Source organism: Dipodomys merriami, unplaced genomic scaffold, assembly GCF_024711535.1.
Source record: "Dipodomys merriami isolate MVZ:Mamm:240054 unplaced genomic scaffold, mDipMer1.0.p SCAF_39, whole genome shotgun sequence".
NCBI classification, from domain to species: domain Eukaryota; kingdom Metazoa; phylum Chordata; class Mammalia; order Rodentia; family Heteromyidae; genus Dipodomys; species Dipodomys merriami.
The window spans coordinates 12,752,642-12,779,384 of NW_027205492.1; the positions used below are offsets into that span (position 1 = coordinate 12,752,642).

Genomic DNA, 26,743 nt, shown 5'->3' on the forward strand with positions numbered 1-26,743 from the left:
TGTTGGGACTCTGTGCATTGCTCGCAGTTCCAAACCAGCTCCCGCTGTCCATGGGCATGGCTTATTGGTCCTTCATCAAGACTTGAGAAGCCTCAGGTCCAGATAAAGCCCCTTCTGGTATTTGTGGTGCAAAGTATGTTTCTGTGATATAAACCCTTGGCAAACAGCCCGTTTTCCTTGCTCCTTAAGTAGCCCTACCTTTTAGTTATTGTTGCCCCGTTTTAGCCAAGGGTTGGTAACCAACCTACACTATCATTACATCATCTCACACATTCCTGTTGACCTGCCCACCCTCAAAACGTTGAAGTATTTGTTAGAGGATATGGACTAAAATAGGTGGAGAGATTTCCATGGGTGGGAGGAGGATGGGCCTGTTCAAGAAATGATTTCAAGACCATCTCTACACTAGGCCCGCCACACACCAAAATGAGGTTAATATGTTTTTCTCATGTACAATAAAGGGGGCTGAGGGTGGGGAATTGCATAAAAATCACACTTCTAAAAATGGGGAGGGAGTTGGGTAAAAGTAACAAGTAAACAGAGAGTTCTTAGGAATTAACAAGCAAAACTAGAAAATGGGAAGAGTAGGAAATATGGAATATGCCAAACGTCAACAAGTAGCTAATGTCTCAGAAGATACAGAACATCGCTCATAAAGAAATACAAATGAAATTTCATCACTGGGGGTGGAGGTAGTTGGCACTCATGGGCCCCATATTAACCCCAGTTGGAATATGGCTTGAATCTGATACCCAGAATCTCCCAAAGACCCTCCCCCAATAGGTGTACAATCTTAGTATAAAGGATCTGATATGCAAATCGCCAGAAGGCCAGCCCACAAAGGCCCATAACCCCCCTACATCCCCAATAAACACAAATGGGGCCTTGCTGTATAATTACCCAGAAGGCCAACGTCCCCCTCCGCACCCCCGGACACACAGGAAATCCCAGTAAAGTAGGGTCTTGCTATGCAGACAGCAATATAGCCAGTCCAGAGGCCCACAGTCCTCCCACAGTCTGCCCCGTAAACAATCCCAGTAAAGTGTGGCTTTGCTATGCAAATGGCCAGAGAACCCACCCAGAGTCCCACAATCCTCCAAAATTCCCACAAGAAACACACAAATCTCAGTAAAAATCAGGCCTTGCTACACAAATAGCCAGAAGCCCCCCCCCAGACCCATAACCCCATCAAAGTTCCCAATATACCTAATCTAAATAAAAATGAGGCCTTGTTACCCAAATAGCCAAAGGCCAGCCCACAAAGCCCCACAGTCCTCCAAAGGTGCCCAATAAACGCAGTCAAAATGGGGCCTTAATGTGCAAATACCCAGAGGACCAGCCCACTGAGACCATAACCCCTCCTCATCCCTCCAATGAACAGGTAATCCCAGGAAGAATAGTCTTGCTATGCAAGCCCAGGATCCTCCAAAGCACCGCCCTACCATTCACACACAATAACAGTCAAAATGGGGCCTTGCTTTGCAAACACCCAGAGGGCCGGCCCACAAAAATCCTTAGACCCCTAAAAGTTCCTCTCATAAACCCAACCACAGTAAAGCAGGGTCTTGCTATGCAAGCCCACAACCACTCATGGCCCTCCCAAAGTCCCCCCAATACACTTAATCTAAGGAAAAATGAAGCCTTGTTATGCAAATAGCCAGAAGGCCAGTCCACAAAGACTATTACCCCTTAGTATCCCCCCCCCAATACAGGTAATCCCCTTAAGAAGAGTCTTGTTATGCAAATGGCCAGAGTGCCATCCTGCAAAGTCCCACTATCCTCCAAAGCACCCCCCACTACCATTAACACACAATACCAGTGAAAATGAGGCCTTCCTAGGCAAATAGCCAAAGACCAGTCCACAGATTCCCACAATGCTTCTTGGCTTCCAAATAAAGGCAACTAACTAAAACCTGGCCTGCACCACTCACTAGAAATTACAAGGTCGGGGCACTGTACCCCTAAAGGCCATGTTGACCAGAAAGCAGAGGTTGAACCCTCATTTTCCATGGTGGCTATCTGTCAGCCCTTACTACACAATCATTCTGGAACCACCTCTGAGTAAAAACATCTAAGATTGTCAAAGCATTAGCCAAATATCTTGTCAAATGAAGAAAAAAATCTCGGACCATGGGCAAAATGATGTCCTGTAAGCTGGTAGGGACACTGCTGACTAACAGAAGAAGGGTAAAACAGTGACAGCCAGCAGGCACCTCCTCTTCTGTGTCTCATTTTCTGCCCAGTGAGATAGAGTCAGCTGTTGCTGCCATTTTACCAAGGTGGAACAGAAGCCTAGAGAAGCCCCAGGAAGCATGGCTTCCAACTCAGAGCGCCAAGACCTCTGACTGCTTGACCACTGCGGACACTGCCGTCTTAGAAGAGGCAGGAAGGCAGGAAAAGAGTTTCTGGTGTTTCACCGTGATGCCAGTTGTCGGAGGCCAGGACCTGTGACCCCAAAGGGAAATCCTGCAGGGCATCATGGGATTCCATATCCGGTAGGAGGGTGCGGGCCTCTTCCCTCAGAGCGCAGCCTTAGACATACTCCTGGCCCCTCCCCCCGGGTCCTGGGCTTTGTCACATCGACCCTATGGTCATTCAGTGTGCCTGAGTCCAGTCCAGCTATCTGAAAACACATTTTTGTTTCCCTTTTCCCTTTGCCCCAGAACCAAACATAACTTGAAGGAGCTATTTTGAAGTCTAAATTACAGAAACCTCAGAAAGCAAACATTATGGCGTTTCATCTAAATCTTTGACTACAAGACCCATTTTTTTTTAATGGGAAAGCTGAATTTAAACACAAAACCATTTTTTTAAATTTTATTTTTCTTGTTAGTCATGGGAATTGAACTCTGGGCCTGGGTGCACCACTTCCAGGTTTCTAGTGGTTTATTGAAGATGAGTCTCACAGAGTTTGCTGCCCAGACTGGCTTTGAACCATGATCCTCAGATCTCAGCCTCCTGAAAAGCTAGGATGACAGGTGTGAGCCACGGGCACCAGGCTTGTGACACACTTTATTAAGGTGTAAGCCACATATTACTAGTGACTAATCATGGACCTTTTGGAGAATGAGACGTAATGGTAAGTCTGGGGGGGGGGGCCTCAAAGTCTCTATTTTTATTCAAATTTGGACAAAATTATCCCCAAAGAGAGGGCTACAGCTACATGGGCTATGTTAACAGCATTGCCTTATGAATGGTCTCTGCAATGGTTTGAACCATCTTTTCATTGAACAGATTTGCAGCGTTGGCCAGTCACTAGGAGTGCAGCTCTCAAGAGGGTTTCTTCTATCAGGGGAGACTCAACTCATCAAATAAATAACCAAAGGACTGACAGGGGGAAGCCATGCCTCAGAGGCAGTGAACAGGAGAGGGGCCGAGAGGAGTGGGAGATATTTGGGAAGGAGGCCCTCCTGAGGTGGCAAAGTTTTAATTTTCTTTTTCAGTCGGTTGTGGGGCCTGAACTCTTGACCTGGGCACTGTCCCTCAGCCCTTCAGCTCAAGGCAAGCATTCTACCACTTGAGCCACAGCACCACTTTTGGCTTTTTCTGCTTATGTGGTGCTGAGGAATCAAACCCAGGGCCTCATGTATGCGAGGCAAGCGCTCTACCACTGAGCCACCTTCCCAGCCCCCAAAGTTTTAAATTTTAAGTGAATGCAAAAGAGCAAGCCACCCTAGTACTAGTGGTTAAGATCGTTATTATAGTTGTTAATTATGAAAACATATTAATGAATGTCTATAAAGAAGCACTTTACCATGGACCATACACTGTTCTGTCTCCTTTCTCATTTAATCTTTTTTTTTTTTTGGCAGCATAGGGTTTTGAACTCAGGCTTCCCTGTTTTCAAGGCAGGTGCTCTACTACTTGAGCCACATCACCAGCCTCTCATTCAATTGTTCAAGGCCCTATCCTATTGTGTAGACGAGAACTTAAACTCAAAAAATGTCAGTTTTGCTTATCATAATTTATGCAAATCATATTTTTTAACTTTATAAACCTATATTTTTACTTTAATCTATATATTTTATTTTATTATTCTATACAAAGGGGTTTCACTGATATTTCCATATGTGCATTAATATACTTTGATTCTCAAACTACATGTTTAATGAAGGTTATACAAAAGGTGTTGCAATAAGCAGCCAATGCAAGTTAATTTTTCCTAGGTTCCTATTTTGGAACAGAATTTTGAGTCTCTAGGATAATTTATTTTTGCATTTAAACATTTGTATACTGTGAACAATTAGTTTTCTGGGCTTTCCTACCTTATTTAATGTGTTGATCAGGAATGCATTCAGCTACAAATAACAGGCAGAAGGTTTGATTCTTACTGCTCAGAGACTCTGGAGTTGGTGGCTGCTGGTAACAGAAAGGCAGAAGTCTTTACAGCCCTCCTGGCTCTTCTCTCACTGCTGTGTGATCGCCAAGAACAGAAGGAAGAGGAAGCACACAACCCAGCCAAATGACTCTTTTGTATCATTCTTAGATGTCCTTCCGTTCACTCCCTGCCATGTGAAATGCACATACACACCTAGACGGTTCAAAAGCCAGCTAGCTAACTACAAACAGACTCTCAGTAACACTTCTGAGGTCCCACTGTGCATTCCATAATACTCAGCCCACAGAAGGGCTTCTGAGCTCATACTATGTGCACTTCTGATGGAGCCTCAGGAAACATCCAGGACAAACAGTACTAGGGATCAGAGATGGCAACATGTAAAAACAAAAACAACATGCTTTCAAATTCTAAAAGACGAATTTGCACAATTTAAAAGACATGAAGAAACAGTTTATTATCCAGAAAAATGCTGCTTTACAAAGTTAACCACAGCAGAGACATAAATCAGAACAAATCGGTTATCAGGAAAAAGAAAAATGGAGCATGGTCAGAGCTCCATAACAAATAGGCTCTAGACTTGTGTTGGAATAAAAGAAATGTGCGAGTTAATGCTGAGGCACTAAGAAGCTTCTGTTCTTATTCTACACAGCCCACTTGCATTGAGCTATACACCTATAATTTATGTTCTTTTCTGTATCTATATTTTAAATTTTTTTAAATAAAGAAAATTTTAAAAGGCACCAGGCCCAGATGGTTTTACAGGGAATTCTACTAAGTCCTAAAAGGTCAGATGAATCCCAGTCCTACTTAGATTTTGCAAGAGTTTAGTAAAATGAGACACTGAGTTTATTATTTTTTATTTTTTTATTTTTACCAGTCCTAGGGCTGGAACTCAGGATCTGGGCACTGTCCCTGAGTTTCATTTGCTCAAGGTTAGCACTCTAACACATGAGCCACAGCACCACTTCTGGCTTTTTCTATTTATGTGGTACTGTGGAATTGAACCCAGGGCTTCATGTGTGCTAGGCAAGCATTCTACCACTAGGCCACATTCCCAGCCTCTAAGATTATTTTTATGAAGTAAATATAACATTGACTCCAAAACATGCCCAAGATTGAATCCAAAGATTGGGTCACAAAGGAAGTGCTCCAGGAATGCCAATGCAAGTATAAAATATAAGTAAACAGAATCTAATATGGTAATATGACAAATAATTTTTCAAGCTGAGCATGGTAGTACATGCCTGTAGTCCTAGCACTATAGAGGCTGAAATAAAGATGATATAGAATTTAATGCCAGCCTAGAATATATAGGGAGACCTTGGCTAAATAAACAATCAAACAAACAAACTAAAAGAAAATATAGCACATTATATTCAAAGAAAATTTAGTCTAGGAATTCAAGGTTGGCTTGATATTTGCAAATATAGTAAGATTTGCCAAAACGTAAGGTTTATATTTTAGAAATCCAATAAAGTATTAATGAATGCTTTTCTAATATATTCTATGTATACCATGTATCCATGTATATAACATACATATGTATGAAATCTACAAAGTTAAAGTTTTTAATTAATAAGTAACCTCAAAAGCTTTTCTACAAATGTCAGAAATAAGAAAGAAAAAGAGTCCTCATATGATATGCAATTATTATATATTATATATATTATCTTATATATTATATATATATATATTATATATATTATATGTATATTTTTTTTAGTTGTATTAGCTTGGTAAGCCAATTCAAAAAACAAAAGAAAGCAGTTAGCAGCCTGAGAATTGGAAAGGCAGAGCTAAAACTGTCTTTTCTTCTTGATAATTTAATGTTATAATCCCCCTCCCAAAAAAATCCACAGAAAAATAAAAAAGGAGAGGTTTTAGCAAACAAGTTACAAGTTCATCAAGCAAAACTCAGCATCTGAAAGATGAAGTTTCTGGAACATGAGGTCACTGCAGCTTGGAGAAGTGACTGGTACGGTGCTTCAAAACCACTCAAGTCTACTTTAGTGCCTCAAATGCCCCCTGACTCCCGTGTCTTTCCTTTACAATTTAGTTGTTCAAGGAATTATTTGTCAGTGGGCTGCCAGTGGCTCACAACTGTAATGTTAGCTACTCAGAAGGCTGAGAGCTGAGGATTGTGGTTTGAAGCCCACTGGGTAAGAAGGTCAGTGGGACTCTTATCCCCACTAAACTACCCCAAACATGGAAGTGACAGGGTACTAACCTGAGTAAGAAAGCTAAGGGATGACACCCAGGCCCAGAGTTCAAGCCCAGGACCAGCACAGAAAGACAAAAAAGAAAGAAAGAAAGAAAGAAAGAAAGAAAGAAAGAAAGAAAGAAAGAAAGAAAGAAAGAAAGAAAGAAGGAAGGAAAAGAAAGAAAGCCGAGCGCTGATGGCTCACGCCTGTAATCCTAGCTACTCATGAGGCTGAGATCTGAGGATCATGGTTCAAAGCCAGCCCAGGCAGGAAAGACCGTGAGACTCCTATCTCCAATAAACCACCAGAAAACCGGAAGTGGCGCTGTAGCTCAAGTGGTAGAGCGCTCGCCTTGAGCTGAAGAGCTGAGGGACAGTGCCCAAGCCGAGTTCAAGCCCCATGACCGACAAAAAATAAAATAAAATAAAAAAAGAAAGAAAGAGAGAGAGAGGGAGGGAGAGAGGGAGAGAGAGGGAGGGAAAGAGGGAGGGAGGAAAGGGATGGAGGGAGAGAGAGGGAAGAAACCATTTGTTCTCTAAAGATTTTTATAGTCTGGGTTTTTCTGATTGCATCTTCATGATAGGTACATATTTGGAGCTCTGACTGTAAACAGATATGATTAAATGTTCAGGGAAATATAAACAATGACGTTTGGTAATGGTAGGGCATCTGCCTGGCAAGCAGAAAGCCCCGAGTTCAAACCACAGTACCACCCCTTGCTTCCTCCCTAAAAGAAACAGAACGAAAAACTAAGCATGGTGGTACACACTTGTAATCCCAGCTTCTTGGCAAACAGAAGCAGGAGTATCATGAGTTTGAGGTCAGCCCAAGCAGTTAGCAAGAACACTATCTCAAAAACAAAAATAGACGCTGGGAAGGTGGCTCAGTGGTAGAGTGCTTGCCTTGTATGCATGAGATCCTGGCACCACATAAGCAGGTAAAAGTCAGATGTACATAGTAATCAAAACAGCTTGGTATTGGCATAAGAACAGACCTCAGGACCAATGGAATAGAATTGAAAACCCAGAAATGAACCTACAGACCTATAGCCATCTAATCTTCGATAAGGAAGCTAAAACAATAGAATGGAAGAAAGACAGCCTCTTCAGTAAATGGTGCTGGCAAAATTGGTTAACTACATGTAGAAAACTAAAGCTAGATCCTTATATATCACCCTGCACCAGAATCAACTCCAAATGGATCAAAGACCTTGAACTCAAAGCAGACACTCTGAAAACATTACAGGATGGAATAGGAGAAACCTTAGGTCTCCTTGGCTCAGGCCGAAATTTTCTGAATAGAGACCCAGAAGCACAACAAATCAAAGAAAGGTTGGACAAATGGGATTGCATACGGTTGCAGAGCTTCTGCAGGGCAAATGACATAGCTAGCAAGATCAATAGAAAGCCCACCGATTGGGAGAAAATCTTTACTAGCCATACAACGGCCAAGGGTCTCATATCTAAAATATACTTGGAACTCAAAAAATTAAACCACCCAACAACAAATCCTCAAAGAAACAACTGCCCAATAAATAAGTGGGCGAAAGACTTAAAGAGAAGCTTCTCTGAAGAAGAAAGAAGGATGGCCAATAGACACATGAAGAAATGTTCAACATCCCTAGCCATAAAAGAAATGCAAATCAAAACAACATTGAGATATCACCTCACTCCAGTTAGAACAGCAAAAATCAAGAACTCTAACAACAACAGATGCTGGAGGGGATGTGGACAGAAAGGAACCTTACTTCATTGTTGGTGGGAATGTAAACTTGTTCAACCACTTTGGAAAGCAGTATGGAGGTTCCTCAAAAGACTTCACATAGATCTCCCCTATGATCCAGCAATCCCACTTTTGGGCATTTACCCAAATGTTTACAAACAAGACCACACTAAAGCTACCAGCACAACTATGTTTATTGCAGCATTATTTACCATAGCTAAGATATGGAACCAACCCAGAAGCCCCTCAGTAGATGAATGGATCAAGAAAATGTGGTATATATACACAATGGAATTCTATGCCTCCATCAGAAAGAATGACATTTCCCCATTTGTTAGGAAATGGAAAGGTTTGGAAAAAATTATATTAAGTGAAGTAAGCCAGGCCCAAAGAAACATAGGTCCCATGGTTTCCCTTATTTGCAATATCTAGTATAGGTATGAGTCAAGCGGAAAAAGTCAGATAATGTGATGTTAGGAAAATGAACCCTTAAATATCTATTTCAATGTTTTCGTTTCTTTCAGGCATGTGTTTCTAACGAATTTATAAGATTATTTCTTTGTTGCTTTGTATGTCCCTTCCCCACAGTGTAACCCCCGCTTTCACTATATTTGATGTCAGTATAACATGTGGAGGAGATGGGGACAAACAAGTCGTTTAAGGATTCAGGTGGACCTGTTGCAACAATGAGAAGTACAAAATGTCATGTCAAAACCAGCTTTACAATGTCGGTGGTGGGGGGGGGTATGATTGGGTGGGGGGGAGGGGGGAGGCTGGGAAGGGAGGTGAAGGGTAAACAAAGGAGGAGGCTGCAATGCTTGGTAAGAAATGTATGCATTATCCTGCCCATGTAATTGTAACCCCTCTGTACAGTATGTTCTCAAATAAAATAAAATTAAATTAAAAAAAAAAAGGCCAGATGTAGTGCTGTGGCTCAAGTGGTAGAGTGCTAGCCTTGAGCTAAAGAGCTGAGGGAGAGTGCCCAGGCCCAGAGTTCAGGCCCACGACCAACAAAATAAATAAATAAATAAAAGCAAAAAGGTTGGGGGTCATGATTCAAGTGGTAGAACACTTCCCTAGCAGGCATGAGCCCTTGAATTCAATCCACAGTACTGAAAAAAAATTCAAGGAAAGAAAAAATTTAAATGAAAACTTATCATATGTGTGTGTATGCATGTGCGTACACATGCATATACACACAGACACACATGCACGCACATGCCAGTCCTGAGGCTTGAACTCAGAGCCTGGCACTGTCTCTGAACTTTTTGCTCAAGGCTGGTACTCTACCACTTCAACCACAGCTCCACTTCTGGGTTTTGCTGGTTAATTAGAGATAATTTCACAGACTTTCCCATCCAGGCTGGTTTTGAACCATAATCCTCAGATCTCAGCCTCCTGGGTAACTAGGATTACAGGTGTTAGCCACTGTCACCTGGCTTAAACTTCTACTATTAATGTCGGTAATCTCAAAGAGAAATGAAGAGCAGTCACATCCATAACCACAACTGAAATGGCAGGACTGCTGGTCACCGAGAGCCTGCTGCTTGCCTGTCCTGTGTGAGTCCAGGGACCAATGAGGTCTCCTCTCGCCCTAAGTTCACAGAGGAGGAAAGCAAAGGCAGACAGATGACAGGGTCCTTGGCTGGCACAGGTGGACGCACACCCGGAAGGCGATGTTCCAGGTACACAACCTGAAACTCTAAACCCAGGACACCTGCCTCTCAGAAACACGCAGAGCTGCAAGACAGGAGACCAACTCCAATGCCGCTTGAGTGGTAGACAATACACCATGCAGGAGGTTCATTTTCCCATCACAACTTAGTTGAGCACTTCCTATGGGCCAGAGCTAAGTAAGATGTGGGCAACCAAGACAAGACATAGCTCCTGTTCTGACAGAGTGGTCCCAGTGCTGTGAGGCAAACCAAAAGGGGAATTCACTGATCTGGGTGTGGCAAGATGAGGCCAGGGGAGCTATGGATGTAAATTTCTGGGCTAGCCTTTTATCGCCACAGTGCTCTGATATTTCCTTTGCATAAGTATGCAGAAATACTGCCTCATTCTAGGGAGTGACTGGAAGTAAAGTGGCGCCCACAGAAATAATCAAGATGGCCTGAAGGTCTCAGGACCTGCCTGGAGCCAGCCCAGGTGGTGGTAAGGGGTGTCCCTCGGAGATCTGGCCGGCAGGGAACACATCTCTGTGGACGTAACCTGTGAATAAGACTAAGGCCTAAGGTTGGAGCTCAGAGTAAATGTCAGGTTACCAGCAGACGTTTTGAGAAACAAATGTGCTTTTCTCATCAAGGACTTCGTGTCTTGCTGCTTACAGGCCTTGCATATCTGAGTCTTCCCTTTGCAAAGTATGGGCAAATGAATTCCTAGAAGGGTGTGTGACATGGGGTAGAGGTAGGGAGGGACAGCATGAATGAGAGTAAACTCAGAAGTCACCATCTAGAGTATAGGCTCTGCTGGCTACATGGTCCTTAGAGAGGCACATGGGACTCTCATCTTCTATGGGGTTCCTCACCTTTGGTACATGTGGCTGCTACAGAGATTAAGTTCAAGTTTGAGAATAACTATAACATAAGCTGCCCAAACTAAGGATCCACCGATCAGAGACAAGAGTTACTTCTACTCTTCGTCCAATAAGAGATAGATGACTAAAGGAAATGCTATTACCCTGCTCCCAAGGTTGGAGGGACTCAAAAGAAATAGGAAGCCACCATTAAACTGGGTTTCTTGGAAGAAGGACTTGGAGAAATGGAAAATGATATGCAGGGCTGGCCTCACTAAGCAGCTTCTGGAGCAAAGGTTAAAAAGGCTCTTGTAAGCTGGGTACTGGTGGCTCACGCCTGTTACTCTAGCTGCTTAGGAGGCTAAGATCTGAGGATTGCACTTCGAAGCCAGCCCAGGCCAAAAAAAAAAAAAAAAAGAGTTCATGAGATTCATCTCCAATTAACCAGCAGAAAGTTGGAAGTGGAGCTGTGGCTCAAAGTGGTAGAACACGAACCTTGAGCAGAAAAGCTCAGGGACAGCACTCAGGCCCTGAGTTCAATCTCCACAACCACCACCACCAACAACAACAAAAAGCTTCTGTATTTTTCATCACTTGGGCCCTGATTCTCCAGCACTCCCTTTCAAGTTTTATAGATCTAGAAAATAGGCTTTATGAAAATTGCAGCAACTGGCCCATGAGGGAATGCTAAACTATGTTCTTCAGGGTTTTTTAATTTGACAATGCTTAAAGCAAGCATGGAAAAGCTATAAAGAATCATACTGCATTTGATCAGTCTGTACTAATTAGTAACTTTCCCTTTGGTTTTTTTTTTTTTTTTTTTTTTTTTTTAATTTTTTTGGGTCCGGTCGTGGGGCCTGAACTCTGGGCCTGGGCGCTGTCCCTCAGCTCTTCAGCTCAAGGCTAGCGCTCTACCACTTGAGCCACAGCGCCACTTCCGGCTTTTTTCTTTTTTCTTATGTGGTGCTGAGGAATCGAACCCAGGGCCTTGAGCATGCAAGGCAAGCGCTCTACCACTGAGCCACCTTCCCAGCCCCTCCCTTTGGTTTTAAAGTATCTTCTTCCCAACTGTCCAGTAGACTTTGGTGCCAGGGTACAGAATGACAAAAAAAAAATTTTTTTTGGGTCCGGTCGTGGGGCCTGAACTCTGGGCCTCAGCTCTTCAGCTCAAGGCTAGTGCTCTACCACTTGAGCCACAGCACCACTTTCGGCTTTTTTCTTTTTGCTTATGTGGTGCTGAGGAATCAAACCCAGGGCCTCAGGCATGCAAGGCAAGCGCTCTACCACTGAGCCACCTTCCCAGCCCCTAGAATGACAAAATTTTTGACGCCACTTCGGCTTGAGATGATGTGACCTTCCAGAGTCTAAGGAAGCTTGCCTCTAGTTACTGTTGGCTAATTTCCTGCTAAACATTTTCCCCCTTAATTTCAAATAGAAAACTTGTTTAGTGCCAGAACATTAATAGAGGAGCCTTTAAAAGCTAATATCAGCTAGGGGCTGGCAGCTCACACCTGTAATTCTAGGTACTTAGAAGTCTGAGATCTGGGGATTGAGGTTCAAAGCCAGCTGGGGCAGGAAAGTCCGTGAGAATCTTCTCTCCAATAAACTAATACTAAAAGAAAAGAAAAAAAAAAGGCCAGAAGTGGATCTGTGGCTCAAGTGATAGAGCACAGAGCATGTGCCTTGACGAAAAAAGTTCAGGGACATGCACAAGTCCTGAGTTCAGTCCCCAGGACCACCACAGCAACAACAGCAAAAAGCCACAATCGAAGAAATAGAAGCCACTAAAAAAAAGTAAAAGACAAAGACTGCTAGTGTGCAAGTGGAAGGAAAGTAGGAAACATCCTCTTCTCGAAGAAGAAAATCACTGGCATTGGGATAGCTCAGGTAATTCCTGTTTGTCTCCAAGAACAAACATTAAATGAATGACTGCACATCACAAAAGAGAAAAGGCCAGCTGGGCACTGGTGGCTCATGCCTGTAACCCTAGCTACTCAGGAAGCTGAGATCTGAGGATCGTGGTTCAAAGCCAGCCCAGGCAGGAAAGCCCATGAGACTCTTATCTCCAATGAGAAAACAGGAAGTGGTGAGTGGTGCTGTGGCTCAAGTGGTAGAGCACTAGCCTTGAGCTGAAGAGCTGAGGGACAGCGCCCAGGCCCAGAGTTCAAGCCCCATGACTGACAAAAAGAGAGGGAGAAACAGACAGACAGACAGAACAGAATCTTGCCTTAATTAATAACTGAAAATCTATAATCAGCAGGTAATACAAGTTAAATTCAAAGCAACACTATGTAATAACAACATTAAACCTTTACCCATAAAATTATAGCTCACTGTACAACCAATTGAAAAATTATTCCATATGGAATTCTGTAATTGCTTCTATCTAGAACTATAAACAGTTCCATTATCTTCCCATAGAGGTTCAAATATCCTTATAATAGTTGCAGTAATAAATTGAAGTTGTAATAGTAGCTCATTATTTGCCTTCAAGATTCTATTTCATTAAATAGGAGGAGAAGCCATCAGAGTTCCCAGGGTGGGCCGGGTGGGCTGGGACAATGCATGATCAATACATAGTAGATCAGTGTATGTGCACAGTGTATCATAGTATTCGGGTCTCAACAAAACCTGGTTCCACCAAGACAGCACACATGTCCAAAGTGAAACTCAGAGTCTTGTATTTCAGTCTAGGAAAGGTTTGTGTTGAACCTTCAGACCTAACTGCTTGGTTTTCCTTCCTGCTCATTTCCTTCTTCCTAAAATGCTACTGACATTCAGGTTTCCCCCCATCCCCGATACTCAATGCTTCTTTACAAAGGAAGAGATCAATGAGAGTATGCAACGGGATCTTGACTAAAGTGGAAGGGGCACCGATGACTCTCACAGAACCTGCCGACGGGTCTGTCCACAACTCTGGGTCCAATCAGAAGTCACGTGTAGCTTGACAAGGGTTGCAAAGACATCTCAGGGCATCAGGTCCCTGCTTAAGTGAAGCCCTTAGCAAAGTAATAAAAGGGTTCTCTCTGAATGTCACTTTGTATGTGTGTATGTGTGTGGATATAGCACTTGGAAATACTCTGAGTATTCCTGATGCTAGTGACAAAAAAAATTACTATTTCCATCATTGTTAATCTTGTTCAAAAATTACTGGTTAGTACAATTAGATTTTTTTTTTTACGTGGAATTAAACATACGAGGCAGTAGAAATAATGTCATTGTGTTCCGGATAACATGATTGTATAGCTTAGGAAAACCCTGGTTATATCCCCCATAATAAAAATTCAACTTTTGCCCGCTACGGTGACACACACACTTGGGAAGCCGAGGGCAAGAGGATCACAGGCTTGAGGCCAGCCTGGGCTCCATCATGAGAACTTGCCTCAAAACACAAATGTTCTTAACTTTTATGTTGAGTACTATTTTAAGATATTAAGTAGCTGTGCATTATATAACTCAAATAATGGGAGGTAACACTGATGGAACACAGACCTGGCACTAGGTACAGCGAGGTGCTGCACCACAGGACCGCGCTCACCGTCCATGCCAAATTATCAAAATGCCTTGATAACTCATCCAAACTGTCAGGTGCCTTCAATATTAAAGGATCCTATAGACTATTAAGAATGCATTGCTATGTTTACTTTAAGAGCTTCTACTGTAATTACTTATGTGGTGTGTTCCATGTTGAATTATGTATAGTTAATATTACTGTATATTGCATCACATACTTCATTATAGTTATAGAATTATCTATAGGTCATAGCTTACTAACATTATATTTCCATATTTGTATTATTTTCTTTTATAATTACACATATGAGGAGGTATATTATTCTATTAATAGGATTCATGTTATGCTGTACTACATTATATTGCATTGGCTTATTTTAATTGCGATGTAAAGTTTTTAGTTTCATATAGTTCCATTTCCTTATTTTTTGCCTTTGAGCTCTTATCCAAAGAAAAAACGTCCTTGTCCAATGTTGTGTCACACTTCCCCTGTGGAGTCTCCTGGTTTTGAGCTGATCTTGCCAGTCTGAGAAGCAGGAGCCCAGTCTTGTGCACACGTGAGTATCAGGTTTCTAGCCTGTTTCCCCATTTTGTATTGCTGGGAGCTTTGTCAAATGAGTTAGCTGTAGGTACACATGTGCATTTGTGTCTGGCCCCCCTACTTGGTGCTATGAACCAAAGTGTCTGCTCTTCTGCAGGGACTGTGCTGTTTTGGTTTACTTTAATTCAGTGAAATCAGATACCCCCAGCTTTGCTCTTCCATCTCAAGATTTCATAGAGTATTTAACGTCTTCCGTGATTCCTATGAATGACAGGATTGCCTCTTCTAGTTCTGTACTGAAGGTCAGGGTTCTTTTCATAAGGATTGCAATGCATCTGGATATCACTTTAAGTGTGATGGCTATTTTAACATTATTAATTTTACCAACCTTTAATCACTGGATTGTATCTGTGAGTACAGAGATCTTTCACCTCCTGTGCATATTTATTTCTAGTTATTTTATTTGTATGGAGCTGCTGTGAATGAGGTTGTTTTCTTGCTCTCTTTTTCAGAGACCTCATTATTCATTTGTAGAAATAACATGGGATTTTGCACGTTGATTTTTGTGTCCTGAAGCTTGAAGTTGTTGATTAGCTCTAACAGGTCTTGGGAGGAGTCCTGACGGGTTCTCTTATGGAACATTATGTTATCTGCAGAGGGAGTTCAGCCTCCTCCTTCCCTAGGTGGACGATTTTTATGCATTTCCTTTGCCAGCTGCTCAGGCTGGGGCTCCTGGTTGTAAGTTGAGTGGAAGTAGTGAAGGTGGACATTCTTATCCGGCTTCAGACCTTAGGAGAAAAACCCTAAACTTTAAAAAAAAAAAAAAAAAGATTTCAGTTGGATGAAACTAGGTAGCTTGAAAGGATGGTGGGATTGGAAGAGATGGAGGGAGAAGGATGGAAAAGGTATCATTGATATGTTGTACTTAGAAACTGGCATGTTGGGGGCTGGGAAGGTGGCTCAGTGGTAGAGTGCTTGCCTTGCATGCTTGAGGCCCTGGGTTCGATTCTTCAGCACCACATAAGCAGAAAAAGCCAGAAGTGGCGCTGTGGCTCAAGTGGTAGAACACTAGCCTTGAGCTGAAGAGCTGAGGGTCAGCGCCCAGGCCCAGAGTTCAGGCCCACAACCGACAAAAAACAAAAACAAAAAAAAACCCCAAAAAACAAAAAACAAACAAAAAAAACTGGCATGTTGAACTGAAATCTAGTTGTGCAACTACTTAAGGATATTTAAAAAATTATATAATAAAAAAGAAACTTACATCTCCTGAAGAAGAGTTCAGTTGGATAGAAGAAAGTAGTCCAAGATTTCAAGAAACTGAGACAACAGGATGAAAAAAGTTCAAGGTCCTGAGCTCAAACCCTAGAGCAGCAAAACAATAAACAACCATTAAATATTTTATGTATTTTAATTTTCATATGGGTTTAAAACATATCTTTATAAAATATTTATAATTTTAAATTTTATAAAAGGTAAACTATCCATTAAATTTATCTTATACATTTCAGCATTTTGCAATATATTCTATGTTATACATTATAATGCCATAATTTATACTACTCCATGTTCTTATTTCTATAGTGTAGCTCATGTGTGATAAATACATATGGGTTAGTTCATAAAAGCTGCATGTGGCAGCTGAAATGATGCATAGTTTATACAACATGGCATGGCATTACTTTGTACTTGAGAACCCCTCTCTTGGTAAAGGCTGGGACATGAGGCGCAGCACCATTTCACAGGAGAGGATGGAGTCCAACTCTTAAAACGACCCAGGCCTTCTCTGCCCTGGAAGTGTTGCTGGTCCCTCTCTCTTCTGCTAGGCAAGGGGAGGTGGTGGACGCCACCAACAGCCATGCCAGATGGAGAGGAGGGCTGAAGAGACAATGACTGTGATGCTGGGTTAGTTAGGGAGCAGCAAGAGTTCTGTCACGCCATTGCTCAGCAGGCTATAGACAGCAATGATGAGCTGAACATTCCAAAAAGAGCTAGAAGAAAGAATATTGAAAGGTTTCACAAAGGAAATGAAAAATCTTTGAACAGGTACGTTTAACCTGGTTTAAACATCATGTTACCACACACACACACACACACACACACACACACACACACACACACACACACACACACAAATTTGTTTATAATGTAACTACTCAGAAATCAGTCTAATTAAAATGAAAGCAAAAAAAAAAAAAAAAAAAACCCAGAATAGAAGAAATGCCAATCAGGCAACCGGGTGAGGAGGTCTGGGGCTCTGGGGACCTGCTAGCAGAGGAGAAGCGTGTGGAGCTGTGAGATTATTCCATTTTATCTAACATGCCATTGATCAGAAGCAGCTCTGTTATCTTATACACCATGAAGAATATAAAAAGCACTGCTAATTAAACCATGGCATAGCATGGGTTGAAGAACTCTGCTTTCAGATAAATTAAGAAGGTGGGAGAATTGATAAGCCAAGCTGAAATGGAAGTTTGGGCTGTTGGGATAAACTAAGTGAGCACAGTGGTTACCTCCTTTGTCCTTCCGACGGATGTCTAGCACGCATGGCCGCCTGACTCCGGGCCTGCCTCCCCGCGGCCAGGCCCCAGCAGCGCCATGGAAACATCTCTCTGGTCTACACCTCCAACCTAGCTCACCAGGCTGGCAGCATTCCATCCAGGAAGGGCGGGTGGGCACGGAGCGGCCACGCCCCCTCCTCAAGGCACCGCCCAGAGCTGGCCCACGTGACTTCCTCTCGCCTCCCATAGGCCACAACATTGACTCTCAGTGGCAAAGACGGCTAGGAAACATGGCCGGCGTTTCCGCAGTGGCTGCCCAGCAAGAAGCCAGGCTAGAAGGCCACGGGTCTCTATCCCAGGAGTCACCCGACGCTAAGGACTGAGAAGAAGGCCAGATCTAGGCCCCGAGAGCCTGGAACCTCCACGTCTTCATGGAGAATGAGAGCCGTGCCAGGGCAGCCAGGATGGCGAGGTTTTTTGTTTTTTTGTTTTTTTTTATTTGTGAACATACTGTACAGAGGGGTTACAATTACATGGGCAGGAAGGATGGCGAGGTTTTGAACACAGGTCACTCTGTGGGGGCAGAAGGACGAGCAGAACAGACACACAAACATTCCGAGTTCTCGAAGGTGAGCGATGGGCCTTCACTCCTCTGTTATCTACTTTGAATGTGTTTACGCTCTACTCTACAACACATACATCAAAAAGAAGAAAACAAGTTGATTTACATACAAAGAAATCGTTGGTGATTTTAACAAGAGTAGGTTTAAAAAAGGGAGACTGTGGGGATTATGAAAATAAAAGCAGAAGATGCAGATGTCACAGCAGTGTGCACGGAGGCTCAGGCTCTCCAGAACCTTCTCTCCCCAAAGAGAAGCTGTGTTTCTTCCCTGAACTGTTCACCCCTTGGCTTTTCTGATTCACACAGAATGGGGGATTTGGGGCTACCTGACTTACAAGGCTGGCCCATGGCAGTACTGCTGCCCTGATACTCCTCTTCCTTTGCTTTCCCCTTTTCCTCTTTCCCATCATCTTCCTTTCCCCTTGTTCTGCTCCTGTCTCACAACCATGCAAAGACATATAAAAAAAATTACCATCTCAATTATTAGAACGACATTCATACCGCTGTGCTCCTGATCTCCAAAACTTTGGTCCTGAACAATTGAAACCCTGTACTCAGGAAACAAGAAAGGTCCGTCCCTCTCTCCACCCTGCCCTGGTGACCACCATTCTGCTCTGCCTCCCTGTGGTTTGGACACCTCTCATTCTTTCTCTCTGTAGGGCTCTCTCCTTGGAAATCCAGCTACCATGCCGTGAAGAAAGAACATAGTAGCCCATGAAGAAATCCATGGGACAGAAAGGGAGGCCTCAGATGCCAGGAGTTACCCACCATCATTCCTGTGATCCCAGAAACCTTGGGTGAAGCCTGCCCAGCTTCGGAGGTAACCCATGAAGCTCCAGCATGGAGAAGGGGTCTGCCTGCCCCATTCCTAACCCAAGGAAGCCAGTGTCACCCTGCTGGGGGCGATGTGTTTGCTATTCAGCCTCAGCAAGAAGAGAGGACAGGTCTTCTAAGGAGTTGGTGAAGGAGAGAATTTTGGAGTGGAAAATGACCGGTAGCACCGTGGTATGAAGGTTGTCTTTGCATTTGTTTTGCTTTTTTAAGATTGGAACAATTCGAATGTGTTTCAGTGTTGAAGGGAACGGAGATGGACCACAGACGGAAGATGAAGCTGCCATCCACGCTGTTCTGACCAGTGGAGGGGCTCTAAGCCCAGCTGCGAGGGGGATTTCTCCTCTGGCACAGCATGAAGGAAGGAAAAGCTGTGGGATGCCATCCAGGCTGGATCGTTAGCACTTGTGTTATGGTCTCTAGTTTCCTTCCTCGGTAGGTAATGAGTGAGGTGGGAGATGGAGTTAGAGGATTGAGGAGAGATAAGAAAATTCCAGACATCTTTGCAGGGCATGGAAGAAAGAGGAGGCTCTCATCACAGCTTCCTGAAGAGAGAGGAAATGTGAAGTCAGAGATCTGAGGGGAGGATACAAAGTTCCAACATGGTGTGTACAGAGAGAGAGAGTGAGAAAGCTTCATTGGCCTGCAGAGAGAGGACATGTCTGGGGGCAGGTGACTGACATGATGTTGGTGACTAGGAGCTGCTAGCAGCAGGTGGCTGCTGATGGCTGCCCGGGTATAGGTGTGATGCACACTTGCAGGCATTCAAGAAAAGATTCACCACATGGGTAATCAAAGAATAATGGTGCACTGGATCTAAGACAGATAGAAAACGGAGGGGGTCTTTGACATGAGGGGGACTTTCCTGCACTTGAGAAAACAGAAAAATCGACATGGGCGGGTGTTGGGAGAGTAGGCTAAACCTTGAATCCCTATTTCCCTTTCTGGAATTCTGTATTACTGACCATATTTGCAAGAACTTTCACAGAATCATATAAAATACTGAAATATTTCAAAGTAGGCAAATATTCATTGAACATTGGTTAAATAAAGTGTGATAGGTCATACCACAGAACACCAGACTGCCTTTTAAGACCTAGGCATGGCTGAATGGAAGTTGAATGGGAGGGAGCTTCAGGAGGCATATGTAGACTCTTGGACTGGGAAGGCTGGTTTCAGTTACATGCAAGGAGAGTTTCTGGATTCCCCAGTTGAAGTTTGCAATTCAAAGAACCCAGTTAGGATTTGAGAGTTTATGTCTCTACCCCACCCACAACCTCCTTCGTGGAAGTCCTCACTTCCAATGTCAAGGGGTTTCTTCAAGGTGATTAGGGCATGAGGATGAATGAGATTCACAGCCTTAGGAAAGTCCCTGGAGTGCCCTGCCACCCCCACCTCATGAGGGGCACGGGGCAGGTTCTATCTGAATCGGTGACCCTCACCTTCCCCTTGTACCTGACCTGGGCCTTTGTGTTGTTCATAACCCACCTGGCCTGTGGCATATCGTTACTGAAGCTGGGACAAATGAAAGCAATCCCCTACTTCAACAGAAGTTGGTAAAGGGCCCAGGGAGTTATTGTCTCAGGCTATATTTGCTGATTAAATTCCTGAGATATAGCTTAACATCTTTGTCTGTCCTTTGGTGACAACTGGCCAGTGAACCTAGAATTCTCATCAGGAATAAGTTGGCTTTTGCTGACCAGATGACTGTGCCAGCAATGCCAGGTGCTTCCCATCCCATGTGTGTTGTGAGCAGTCATTCACACTCATCAACCTTCATCCATTCTTCATGTGACCACTGAAAAACAGTCCAATCAGATGTTCCATTCCTTTTCTGTGGCCTTAAGAAGGCCTCTCTCATCCACTAGTTGGCTATTAAAATCTACATTTGGGGGCTGGGAAGGTGGCTCAGTGGTAGAGCACTTGCCTTGCATGCCTGAGGCCCTGGGTTCGATTCCTCAGTACCACATAAGCAAAAAGAAAAAAGCTGGAAGTGGCACTGTGGCTCAAGTGGTAGAGCGCTAACCTTGAGCTGAAGAGCTGAGGGACAGCGCTCAGACCCCACGACCAGACCCCCCCCCCAAAAAAAAGAGTCTTAATATCTACATTTGATGTAGGAAAACAAAGATGATTGCTTGTTTCTCCTCTATTTCCTCAGATTCAATATAATATATTGATCCTTGAGCACCCTTCAACTGTGATCCATTTAGTTTCTATTAGTGTGCTTGGTATCATTACTAATTTCAGTCTCTTTAATGTCATGCCATTATTCTTGATGTGCTCCAGTCTATGAGTGTTTATTCATATTGATATTTAGTGTCCCACATAACAGACAGACACAGAACACCCCATCCAACATGACCCCAAAACACATACTTCTCAATCACTCATAACTTTCTTCAGATAAATCACACTAGGCCACCAAATAATGCTGAACAAGTTTAAGAAGATTTGCAGTCATATCAAATATGTGTTCCAGCCATAATGGCATAAAAGCAAAAGTCAATAAAAGAAGGCATTTTAGAAAATTGACAAATATGTGGAAATTAAACAGCCTGCCCTAAACAATCAATGAGCCAAAGAAGAAATTTAAAAATATTTTGAGACAAATGAAAATGTACAACATAGCAAAACTTGTGGGATACAGCAGTTCTAAGAAATGAAGAAAAACAATGAAAGAATGAATTTTATAACTGTAATTGCCCATTAAAAAGAAAGACATAAAATGACCTAATGCTACATCTCAAGTGGGAAAAAGAAGGAATAAGACCAAAGATAATAGGAGGGAAAGAATAGTAAAGATCAGAGCAGAAAGACATGTAACAGAGAAATATTTTTTAATCTATATTATTAGGGAGTGAATTTTTATTTAAAAATTTTAAAAAAGAATAGGAGAAGTAAAAATCAACTTTTAAGACAACTAAGCAAAAAGATTTGAGTAGGTAAATAAAAGAGAAGATATTCCAACTGATACAGAAATACAAGGGATCTAGTAGAGAATATGCCTAACTAGCATGAGGCCCTGAGTTCAATCTCTAGTATCCACCTATTCCCCACCAAAAAAGGAAAGAGAGACAGAGAGGGGGGGGGGAGGAAGGGGGAGGGGAGGAAGGGAAGGAGGGAGGGAGGGAGGGAGGGAGGGAAAGAACCCAAGAGCTGACTGTAAACACAAATATGTGAACAAATTGAATAACCTAGAAGACATGGAAAAATTTCTAGGAACATGAAAGCTACCAGCTGAACATGTTTTGGAGGGTGGGTAAATGGGGAGCACAGGGATGGAGGGAGGAGGAGTGAGCATCACTGTATTCAATGTATGTTCTGTAAAGAATGAATTCTAACTTGAGGGCAGGGATGGGAGGGGAAATTGAGGGGGACAAAGAAAGTGGTGACATTGACCAAGAAGTATTATACTTATAATCTGACTTATGGAATTGTAATCCTTTTCTACAACTATATTACCACCACCATCATCATCAAGCTACCCAGTTTGGTTATGAAAAACAGAAAATCCAAAAAGAAAAATACCCCATTAAGAGGTTAAAATAGGCTAGGAATGTGGCTTAGTGGTAGAGTGCTTGCCTCGCATACATGAAGCCCTGGGTTTGATTCCTCAGCACCACGTACACAGAAAAAGTTGCAAGTGGCACTGTGGTTCAAGTGGTAAAATGCTAGCCTTGAGCAAAAGAAGCTTAGGGACAGTGCCCAGGCCCCAGGACTGGCAAAAAAAAAAAAAAAAGTGGTTAATATAGCAATGAAAAGTTCCCTGTTGATGTCATGGGTGAGTTCTATACAACATTTAAAGAAAAATTAATAACCAATTTTTAAGCTCTTCCAAAATAGTAAAGAAGGAAGGCATATATCTCTAAATTCTTCTTACAAGGCCTATATTACTCTGATACCAAAGCCAAGCAAAAACACTGCAAGAAAAGAAAGTTATGTGCCAACAACTCAAATAAACTTAGATGTAAAAAAATCCTCCAAACCGGGCACTCTGTCTCATGCCTGTAATCCTATCTACTCAGGAGGCTGAGATCTAAGGATTGAGGTTGAAAGCCAACCTGGACAAGGAAAGTCCTTGAGACTCTTATCTCCAGCAAACCACCAGAAAATCACAAGTGGTGCTGTGCCTCAAGTGGTAGAGTGCTTGCCTTGAGCTGAAGAGCTGAGGGACAGCGCCCAGGCCCAGAGTTCAAGACCCATTACCAATAAAAAAAAAAAAAATAGACCTCCAAAATACAAACAAACAATTCAACAACAGATTGCAAAGATTAACAGCATGATCAAGTAGAGGGCTAATCATTTGGATTCAAGAATGATTTGCATATAAATATTAGTAAATATGATCTATCATATCAATGAAATAAAAGACACAAAAGATATGATCATCTAAATGAATGCAGAAACAGCACTATAGACAAAATTCAAGGTCCCTTCAGGACAAACTAGGTATAGAAACAATATCTCTGAACACAATAAAGTCCCTATGTTGGGTAGCCAGGATTAATGTCACATTCGATGATAAAATGTTGATATATCCTCTATGTGTACTCATTCTACTTTAATCCAACATAGTATGAGAGGTGCCAGCCAGAGCAAATAGACAAGAAATAGAGCTCAAAGGCATCCAAATTGGAGAGGAAGAAGTTGAATTGTCCTGGTTTGAAAACTACATAATGTTATAAATGATGAACTGTCAGAACTCTTATCAAACAATTATTCGAACTGATGCAGGTCAGGAGAGGTTGTAGGGCCTACAAACCCACATTCAAAAGCCAGTAGTGTAGCTGGGCGCTGGTGGTTCATGCCTGTAATCCTAGCTATTCAGGAGGCTGAGATCTGAGGATCACGGTTCAAAGCCAGCCCAGGCATGGAAGTCCTTGAGACTCCTATCTCCAATAAACCACCAGAAAACCAGAAGTGGTGCTGTGGCTCAAGTGGTAGAGTGCTCGTCTTGAGCTGAAGAGCACAGGGACAGCACCCAGGCCCAGAGTTCAAGCTCCACAACCGACAAAAAAAAAAAAAAAAAGCCAGTAGTGTTGCATACTAGCAACAAACTACTGGAAAATGAAATCAACAAAAACAGCCTCAATTACAGTGGTTACCAAAGAAATAAATATAGAAATATACATAACCTCCGGGCGCTGGTGGCTCACGCCTGTAATCCTAGCTACTCAGGAGGCTGAGATCTGAGGATCGCGGTTCAAAGCCAGCCCGGGCAGGAGAGACCGTAAGACTCCTATCTCCAATAAAACCACCAGAAAACCAGAAGTGGTGCTGTAGCTCAAGTGGTAGAGCGCTCGCCTTGAGCTGAAGAGCTAAGGGACAACGCCCAGGCCCAGAGTTCAAGCCCCACGACCGACAAAAAAAAAAAAAAAAAAATACATAACCAAAGAGATGAAAGATCTACATGTAGAAAACTATAAAGCATTGATGAAAGAGATATCCTATGCCCCATAGTTTAGAAGAATTAATATATTGTTAAAATATCCATAGTTCCCAAGTGACTTGTTGATGCAATATAATCTCTATCAAAATTCTAGTGTTATACTTCACAGAAATTGATAAAAATCCTCCTAAATTCTCAGAGTACCATAAAAGACCCCCAATAGTCAAAGCAATCTTGAGCAAAAAGAACAGAGCCAGCCACATCATATCACCTGACTTAAAAATTCACTACAAAGTTAGAGAAGTCAAACAGCACAGGACTGAAATTAAAGCAGATTTTTACACAGACCAAGGGAATAAAATCTAGAGCCCAGAAAAAAAATCATGCAATGATGATTTAATTGATTTTTGGGAAAGATGACAAAAACCCACACAGTAGGAGAAAGGACAATGTCTGATACATGATGCTTGAAAAATTGGCTGTCTACATGATGAATGAAACAGAACCCCTATTTTTAATAAAAGGAACATAGAAAACTAGATATCTACATGAAAAGTGAGATTAGGCCTTTGTCTTACCTCATGAACAACAAAAGAAATTAAATCCAAGTACATAAAAGACCACAATCTGGCCAGGTACTGGTAGCTCATTCCTATAATCTCAGTTTGGATCTAAGGACTACAGTCTGAAGCCAACTCAGTCAGAAAAGTCTGAGAGACTCTTTCTCTAACCAACCACCCAAAATTTCCAAAAGTAGAGGTGTGGCTCAAGTTGTAGAGCAATAGCCCAGGGACAGCACCCAGGTCCTGAGTTCAAGCCCAAGACCATGGCAACAAAAACCAAAACCAGAAACTGTAAAAACTATAAAAACAATAGAGGAACTAATGGGAAAACCCTATAGCATTAGTCTGGGTAATAGTTTTTTTTTTTTAATGTGACCTTAAAAACACAAGCAGTAAAAGCAAAAATAGATAAATGAGATTTTATTAAATAATAAGCTTCTGCAAAGCAAAAAAAAAAAAAAAAGAAAAGGATGAAGATACAGTCTGCAACATGAGTATTCCAAACTTTATATCTGCTAAGGGCTGAAGAGTAAGAATGTGTAACAACTCCCACAAGTCAGTAGTGAGAGCTCCGAATGACCCAGTATAGAAACAGGCAATGCATCTTAACAGGACTTCTCAAAGGAAAACATACCTACTGTAATCCTACTACTCAGGGACTAAGATCGATCAGAGGACCACAGTTCAAAGCCAGCCCAGGCAGGAAAGTATGTGAGACTTAATCTCCATATAACCAGCAAAAACAGAAAATGGACTAACTGTCACTTGAGTTCAATCCCAGGGACTGCCCTCCCCCCCCCCACCAAAAAAAAAACAAAACCCAACAACTTGACACAACACAAAAAAAAACAGGGAAAAACCATAAGATAACATCTCAGCTCTGCAAGACAATCACCAGAAAGATGAGAGATAGAAGTATAGGTTGAGGATCTGGAGCAAAGGAAATTCCTTTTACATATTGTTGGTAGGAATGTGAATTACTACAGCCATTCTGAGAAACAGTATTATGGAAGCTCCTCAAAAAATTTTAAAATAGACCTACTGTATTATTCAGCAATCTTATCACTGGATGGTTACACACACACACACACACACACACACACACACACACACACACAGAGAATAATATTAGTACACTGAAGTTACAATTACATTCCCTTGATGATCCATAATACCCAAGTAATGGGATCAACCTCAGTGTCCATCAGCTGAAAATGTGGCACATATACAGGATGGGGTACTAGAGATCTTGACACTGGAACAGTATGAATAGAACTGGAGGGTATTATGATACATGAAATAAAGTTACAGAAAGACAAGTACTTCATAATCTCACTTATGGATGGAATCTAAACTTGAGTGCAGAGAAACTCAGACAGGGGCTTGGGGTAGGGGCTAAACGGTAAAAAAAAAAAAAATCTCAGCTAAGCAAGAGGAAGGAACAAGTTCTGGATATTTGTTATACAATATGGTAATCACAGTACCAATGTACTGCATCTTTGAAATTGCTAAGAGAATAATTTTAAATATTCACACTCTGAAAACAAGTATAATAGGTAATGGAGCTGTTATTTGATCTGGCATATACCTCAAAATAAAACGTTTTACATGATAAACATGTCATCTTTATCCATTGATTGAAAACAATTTCCCCTGGGAACCTTTTTTGTTGTCCTTCCCTGGCCACCACCTCCTCTCCTTCCTTAACACAGTTCTCTTACAATGTGCCTTTATGCGAATTTTCACTGTGTAAATATTTGTGACTTTGTTGATACTATGTAGCTGTGTCAGATAGTATATTATGATATTTCTTTTCCTTTCTGCTCTTATTTATATTTTTGTAGTTGACACACACCTACCCATGTTCTGGGATAAGCTGCCATGTTTGGAAACATTTCTATGTCTGCGTATTCAGATGAGGGCATGCACATCTCTGTCTACTTCTGATAGCACAGTGCCTCCATTCTTTGAAACGGAGAGGAATTCCCATCACCTGTGGAGATTCTGCT

General features: G+C 42.3%; 1 long non-coding RNA gene across 2 annotated transcripts in view; it reads right to left on the reverse strand.

The window, feature by feature from the left end:
- Window positions 1-14,630: 14,630 nt before the first annotated feature.
- Window positions 14,631-26,743, reverse strand: part of LOC138805357 (uncharacterized) — a 37,394-nt gene continuing 25,281 nt past the window's right edge. For both annotated transcript variants that reach the window (XR_011365504.1, XR_011365505.1), the window contains 2 exons: window positions 16,093-16,193; window positions 14,631-15,639 (listed from right to left, as the gene is read on the reverse strand). This is a non-coding gene — a long non-coding RNA (uncharacterized lncRNA). The remainder of the gene's footprint in view (window positions 15,640-16,092; window positions 16,194-26,743) is intronic.